At 38.6% G+C, this 8,056-nt stretch overlaps 1 long non-coding RNA gene across 1 annotated transcript; it reads left to right on the forward strand.

Annotated features, from left to right (window-relative positions):
• Window positions 1–2,549: 2,549 nt before the first annotated feature.
• On the forward strand, window positions 2,550–3,847 carry LOC104852040. The gene is made up of 2 exons (XR_777393.1): window positions 2,550–2,591; window positions 3,699–3,847. It is a non-coding gene; the product is annotated as an uncharacterized LOC104852040 (long non-coding RNA).
• Window positions 3,848–8,056: the final 4,209 nt, after the last annotated feature.

The raw sequence follows: 8,056 nt of genomic DNA on the forward strand, positions 1-8,056 counted from the left end.
AAATAAATTGGACATATATGTTTAAATACCTCATTGTTTCACTGGTGTGAGAAACCAAAAGTATAAATAAGGACTGAAATGTATAATGGATGTTGGGATATAGGAAGAAAGTGTTCAAATAGGAAGGGGAACAAAGGAGGAGGGAAGATATTTAATGTAAAAGATTCAAAAACAGGGCCTGGGATTTAGCTCAGTGGTTCTGCCACCTGCTTTGCAAGTGCAAGAACCGGAGTTTGATCCCTGGTACCAAAAAGAAAAAAAGATTCAAAAGCAGCCTGGCTGGCCCAGCTTGGCCTATGATGATGTATGTCAATTTATAAGTCCCAGGTTGATTCTGCTTACCCAGTATGGGTGGGAGGTGAAGAAAAAGAAAAAGTGAGTAGAAATTGAATTAAACATTACAGACTATATCCATATATTGGAATATAATGTCATCCCATTAATACACCAATTTTGTTTTTAATTGTTAGTTAAAATTTTTTTAAGTTAGTGACAAGCCTCTTCCATATTTCAGGTAAGAAATTTTCCACAATATTTCTGAAAAAAATCACAGAATACCTGCCTCATTTGTACTTGCAATAAACCTCTAAATGATTTGCAGCTTTTTTTTTTTTTCTAATTACGTATGAAGAAACAGAATTGTACTATGGGTCCATTTCATTAATTCCTCAGCCTTAAAATAGTAAATTACCAATGTTTTTTGTTTGTTTGTTTGTTTTTGTTTTTTTGAGACAGGGTCTCACTGTATAGTTGAGACTGACCTGGAACTCACTATGTAGCCCAGGCTGGTCTCGAACTCACAGCGATCCTCCTGCCTCAGCCTCCTGAGTGCTGGGATTACAGGTGTGCACCACCACGCCTGGCCGGTCCAATGTTTTTTTTATCTAGACCCCATCCATTCTAACTTTCTCCGAGGCAATTTTACCTTTTCATAGAGTGAATTTGATCTTAGGCATTTGTGTGTCTATGTAAAAGATGAAGGATTTTATTGACCACAGTTATGAATGTTTTGATTTAAAAATTCGGAGTGTTCTAATACTCAATCCCAATCCACAGTGAGCTCTAGTGAAACTAGGCACAGACTTCAAATTAAAAAGTAAAAGATCTAAAAGATCAGGGGCTGGGGATTTAGCTCAGTGGTTCCACTGGCTGCCTCACCAGCCCAAGGACCCAAGTTTGATCCCTGGTACCAAAAAAATAAAAGAAAGAAAGAAAAAGTAAAAGATCAGATGTCCAAGATGTATGATTTAGCACTCATTTCCTCTCTGCTTTGTACTAAATTCTGTACAAGTCAGTCATGTACCTACCAGTGATTACAAAGTCTCTTTCACAAGGATAATAAAAAAAAATAAAGCATGTTGGGGAAAAAAGATAAAAGATTAAACTGTATAAAACCCACACATGAGGTCCTAAATTCAATCCCCAGAATCACATAAATGCTCCTCCACAAAACTATGAAACCTCAATATTTATGAAACCAGTCTCCTCAGAAAGAAATACATTGGGTTCCACTGCCTGCCTTGAAAGTACAAGGTCTTGCCAGGGATTTAGTTCAGTGGTTCTGCCACCTGCTTCACAAATGCAAGGTCCCAAGTTCGATCCTCGGTACAAAAAAAAAATAAATATATATATATATATCTGAGTTCTTCAAAGGCACTTAGTGTTGTAGATCTCTAATCCAGCTGTTTTCTAAATGACAACTTTTTGATTGATTGCAGTGCTGGGATGGAACCTAGAGCATCCTCTTGCTAGGCAAGACCTTTACCACTGAGCTGTGCCCAGCCCTAGCTGTCTCCTTGATATTCAATGTGGTAGGCACTTGCCTAGCATACACAAGGTCCTGGGTTGGATTCCCAGCACCAAAACAGCCCCTCCCCCTAAACATTAGCCTGTTTCCATTGCTTATAACTGGGAATGGACTTTGTATTTTTTCTTTTTGGGAATTCGGTATTTGCATATAGATATATGAGAGCTCTTCAGAATGGGACCCACATCTAAATAGAAAGCTCATTTATGTTCCATATACACCTTATACACACACTTGTGGGCAATTTTATACAAAACTTTTAGTGTGGCTCCATTTTGTCTATAACCTGTCACATAAGATCAGGTGTATCATTTTCTACTTGTGGCATCATGTTTGTGCTCAAATGATTTCAGGGGGGATTTTACATTTTTGATTATACTCAACCTAGCTCGTCTTTTTTTTTTGGACCTGGGATAGAACTCAGGAACTTGTGCTTACAAAGTAGGTGGTGGAACCACTGACCTAATTTCCCGACCCCAACCTAGCTCATCTTATCCCCATTTTGTACCTGTGGACCTTAAGGGTGAAACCTGGAGTCAGCTCCCTAAGCCTTTACAGTGACTGCTGATCCCATGCCATCACCATACACGTATTTTATATGTAACCATAATTCTGTACTTTCTTAGGGGATAAGAATTTTCTTTTCTTTTCTTGAGACAGGGTCTTGCTGTGTAGTTTGGGATAGGCCTGAACTCACTAGCCCAGGGTGGCCTCAGACTCACTGCGATCCTCCAGCCTAAGCCTTCAAGTGCTGAGATTACAGGTGTGAGTCACGCATTTCCAGGTGAGAACAAAGCTTTTTCTAATGGTTATAGCTGGCTCATAGCATGTACATATCAGTGACTAAATGTAAACGGTATTGGACAACACACAACTTCATAGATGTCTACATTAAAAAGAAAAAAAAGCGGGGCCAGGGATGTAGCTCAGTCAAAGCACACCTGCCTCACAAGCACAAGGTCAAGTTCAATCCCCAAACCAAAAAAAAAAAAAAAAAAAAAAGCCATTCTCAGAAAGGGAGAAGGAGGACAAAGTCATTCTTCGAAAAGGAAGGTGAGTGGGGATGAGATGACCTGATGACTACCTGTGGGATTAGAACACTTGCTTTTTGTTTGTTTTTTGGTACCAGGGATCGAACTTGGGTCCTTGCACTTGGGAGGCAGGTGCTGGAACCACTGGGCTAAATCCCCAGCCCCAGAACACTTGCTTTATTGAAAATTACAACTCTCATAATGTGAACCACAGGATGGAGCAAGATTTGGCCTGGCGGGGTTTAATCTATGAGAAAAGATATACAACTTGCAAAAGGTCAAAAGTTTATTTGGGGATGTACTCAGTGGCACCATGCCTGCCTGGCAAGTGCAAGGTCAAAGTCTAGGGGTAGACATGCTGAAGTCTGGGTATTCAGGTCCTCTTGGTCTAGTATTTTGGGGGTCCTCAGTCTACCTTTCTGTTTACATTTTTACATTAGATTTTTATTTTAATTTTCTACACACCTTAAAAAGGTCAGATATAGGTATGGTGGCACACGCCTGTAATCCCAGTACTCTAGGGGACCGAGGCAGGAGGTTCACTTATTTTAGCTAGACCTTGTCTCAAAAAAGAAGAAAAAAGTTTTCATAGTTTTAATAAATGTAAAATCTAAAAAGAAGGAAAAAAAAAATGGAGGGAGGGCCCTGGCGACTGGGAAAAATCTCAGTGAGAAGCTCCTAAATTCAATTTTCAGTACTCAAGAAAAAAAAAATCAGAGAAGAAAGCAAAGAAAGTAGAACAGTAAAGGGTTATGGGCATAGCTCAGTGATACAAAGCTTGCCTAGTAGGTCTGAGGCCTTAAGTTTGAACCCCAGCATCTACAAAAGTATCACTGTTACCAACACTTTTTCTTTTGCAGAGCTGGTGATTGAGGGAGTGTATTGCATTCCTAACTATTCTTGTGTGCAGTTTAACCAGGTCAGAACAAAGAAAACAAATCTAAGTCTGGAAAAAGAATTTAACTTGTGCTAGAAAGACTTTTTTTCCAACCCACGAAGGGCTTCAGCACAACAGCATTATTTCCGAGAGGTGTGTAGGGCGACGGATCAGTCGAGAGGCCATCGCTAGAGGTCGCCCATCTCCCAAGGAAGTGCAAGGCAGGTGGGCTAGGCATCCAGATATTCACACGCTTTGGTGTCCAGCTGTCTCAGGGGGCCTCAGCTAGAGCAGTGCAGCAGATGTGGATCCCTGAAGAGATGTCCTTGTTGTGGAGGGAGGGGCTGTGTCTTGACACAGGGCAGGGGAGAAAGTGTATACAAAGATTGTTCTCTTCCTTTTACATTCTAAACACAGGAGGTTCAGACAAGACTAGTCACTTTATCACACAGGCCTTTATTGGGCTTTTCTTCAAGAATTAGGACATATGTAGCCTGGCGTGGTGGCTCACACCTGTAATCCCAGCACTCGGGAGGCTGAGGCAGGAGGATCACTGTGAGTTCAAGACCAGCCTGGGCTATGTAGTGAGTTCCAGGTCAGTCTCAACTACATAGTGAGACCCTGTCTCAAAAACCAAAACCAAAACCAAAACCAAAAAAAGAAAAAAAGAATTAGGACATATGAGGCCAGGGATTTAGCTCAGTGGTTCTGGTGTCTGCCGCACAAGTGCAAGGACCCGAGTTCGATCCCTGGTACAAAAAAGAATTAGGACATATGATTTTTTTTCTGAAACCAATTCATATTTTATCTAAGTACACTTATTTTTTTTCTTTTTTGGTATTGGGGATTGAACTCAAGGCCTTGCACTTACCAAGCAGGCGCTGCACTGCTGAGCTACATCCCTTGCCTAAGTACATTTATTTTTTAAGGAGCTGTAAGGAGGTGGGCATGGTGGTACATGCCTGTAATCCTAGCACTGGGGGAAAGGGCTGAGGCAGGAGGATCATTGTGAGTTTGGGGCCAACCTGGACTACATAGTAAGTTCAAGACTGGCCTTAACTACATAGTGAAACCCTGTCTCCAAAAAATCAACCAACCAACCAACCACACTAAAACACACTTATTCTTTAAAGAAAGCTTTAAAAAATATCATTACCTGTCTTAATTACTTCCCTCATTGCTGAGACAAATACCCGATACCCACAAGTTAAAGGAGGAAAGGTTTATTTTGACTTACAGTTTGTAGTGGTTTCAATTCATGGTCTGAACTGAAAAGGGGCATCTTAGAGGAAAAACAGTCCTTGACACAGCTGGCAGGAGTAAGGAGGCAGCAAACTTCTCTTTCTCTTAACTCATCCAGGCTATAAGCCTTTTGGGAGGTGCCACCCACACCCAGGGTGGAGCCTTTCCATTATCCTCACCAGAACCAAGCTAAACCAGTGGACCAATTTGCTGCCACACATGCTTAATCCGACTGCTACACTCGCTAGATCCAGCCAGTTCTGAAAAGCTCCACCTATGAGCACATGAGCCTTTGGTGAGGGAGCATCTAAATACAAGCCATTGTACTACCCTTAAATGTGTGTCACTTGTGATTTTTTTCATTGAGTTTATTGGTACACTTTAGGTATACAGTACAGTTACATTCATTGTTGGGATCTTGTACCTTTACATGACAGGTCTTGGTTCTCATTTTATCCCCTTGTCCCTGCCCTCCCTTCACCCCCTCCTCCCCTCCCCATTTACAAACACTTTATTTCCATCTTTTCATTTTCTCACATTTTTTTATTTTCCCTTATTACCCTTCCCCTACCCATCCCACCTTCCCTTTAGCCCTTTTCTTCCCATTTCACAGTGTTAGTTATCTCATTAGGATCTTAGGTACTATTATAGTTTATTCACACCAGAGAAGCTATTCGGTATTTATATGTGTTGTCACCTGTGATTTAAAAAATAAAATATAGGGCCGGGGATTTAGCTCAGTGGTTCCACCGCCTGCCTTGTAAGCTGAAGGACCCGAGTTCGATACCTGATAGATACCAAAACAAACAAACAAACAAACAAAAACCAACCAATAAAAAATGAAATATAATGAAAACAATGCTGCTAAATTTTAAAAATGTAAAAGAGACCATAAAATAATAAATTCCTCCTTTAGCAACCTACCCATGTAACAACTGTTTCTACTTATGACTGAGACACACAGTTCAGATTTACAAGCCTTTTTTTTGTACAGTACTGTATATCTTGTTTATACTGCCTCATTGTTGTTTGTTTCTCCCATGTAACAACTGTTTCTACTTATGACTGAGACACACAGTTCAGATTTACAAGCCTTTTTTTGTACAGTACTGTATATCTTGTTTATACTGCCTCATTGTTGTTTGTTTTGTATAGTATACCTTTGTTTATACAGTACTGTAATTTTTGCTGATTGTACTGTATAGTACAGTACTGTAGTAATGTTCTGTTGTACATTACAGTACTGCGTGTAAGAGTTATGCAAATAAAAGCAAAATCATCAAGTTGGAGTTTTCTTTAACTTTCTTCATTCTGAATATTGTAGTGTACAAACTATATACAGTTCCTCATTTAATGACCTAGTCACAGGAAGGGAACTCAATCATTAAACAAGGAATGTCTGTACAAAATAAGCTATGGGTATGATTCAGCAGTAGAACACTTGTCTAGCATGCTGGAGGCCCTGGGTTTGAGCTCCAATACCAGAAAAACAAAACAAACCAGCCACCACCACCACCAATAAAAAACAACAAAGTAAATCTAAGCAGTTTGCAAAAGAAATAATATTGAAAAATAACATTATATAATATATAATTGCACTGCGCCACATTGGTAATTAATTTCCCTCTAAATGTTTAAAAGCAGGAATTTAATCAAATGCATATTGTCTAGAAAAGATTGCTGTTTTAAATAAAAAAAAATTTAAACAATTTCTACTGGTAAATCATAATTTACTTTTGTTAAAATACTTATGCCAAAGAATAGAAATATGATGGGATATGGTGGCACATGCCTGTAATCTCAGCACTCTGAGAGGCTGAGACAGAAAGATTACAAATTTAAGCCCAGCCTGGGCAACTTAGATACTTAATGAGACTCAGTCTAAAAATAAAGCTCTGGACATATAGCCAGTGTAAAGGCCCTGAGTTCACTTCCCAATACTGAAAAGAAAAAAAAATCAACTAAATAAATAAATATAAAAACATGACATTTACTTTAAATTCAGAAACATACAAAGTTAGTTTTTTGTTTGTGATACTGGGGATTGAACCCCTAGGATTGCTCCATCACTGAGCTATATCTCCAGCTCTGTTTTATTTTTTCTAAAGGATTACAACTCTTTAGTTTTCAAATAGGCTGTTTCTTTTCTAAATTATTATATAGTAAGACATTCAGATGTATTTTATTGTTTTGTTTTATTTTTTTCAAATAGGCTGTTTCTTTTCTAAATTATTATATAGTAAAACATTCAGATGTATTTTATTATTTTGTTTTATTTTTTTGGTACCAGGGATTGAACTCGGGTCTTTGTACTTGTGAGACAGGTGGCAGAACCACTGGGCTAAATCCCTGGCCCTCAGATGTATTTTAGAGCTCAGTGTCATTCATCTTGTTTTGTAGGGTAAGTTTGTGGAAAGGTGTGTGAAACAGCACAAATAATAATCTTACTAAACAGCTTCAGGATACTGGACCACTTTTTAAAATACATTTCTGAACTATATCCTTAAAGAATAAGTTGAAAATGTAGAAAACTACGCCAGGCTAAGTCTCCTATTTACCAAAAAAAGAAAAAAGAAAAAGAAAGAAAGAGGGGTAGTAAAGGGGGGTACAAATCCTACATATATTGAAGTCAGATTTCATAGTACAAAGACATCTATTAGCCTAATTAAAAAAAAAAACCCATATGTCCAGTGATGTGAAAACTAACCAAAAACCACATCATTATTCAATGATTAAAATAAAACTTTTTCTTTTTTTGGAGAATGATCTTGCTATGTAGTTCAGGTTGTCCTGAACTCACTAAGTAACCCAGGTTGGCCTCGAACTTGCAGTGATTCTCCTGTCTCAGCCTCCCAAGTGCTGGGATTACAAGTGTGCACCATCACGCCTGGCTGAAATAAAACATTTTTAAAGGGAGAAAGAAAAAGTCTATGCAATAGGAGAAAATATTTGTAAAACAAATATCTGATTAGGGACTTATGTCCAGAGCACAAAACGACAACCTAATTGTAAAATAGGCCCAAAGAATATGAATAGACATTTCTCAACATAAGATATACAAATGACCAATAAACATATGAAAAATGTTCAGTATCATTA

This window comes from Fukomys damarensis, unplaced genomic scaffold (genome assembly GCF_012274545.1).
Source record: "Fukomys damarensis isolate Sample0158 unplaced genomic scaffold, DMR_v1.0_HiC HiC_scaffold_32, whole genome shotgun sequence".
Lineage (NCBI taxonomy): Eukaryota > Metazoa > Chordata > Mammalia > Rodentia > Bathyergidae > Fukomys > Fukomys damarensis.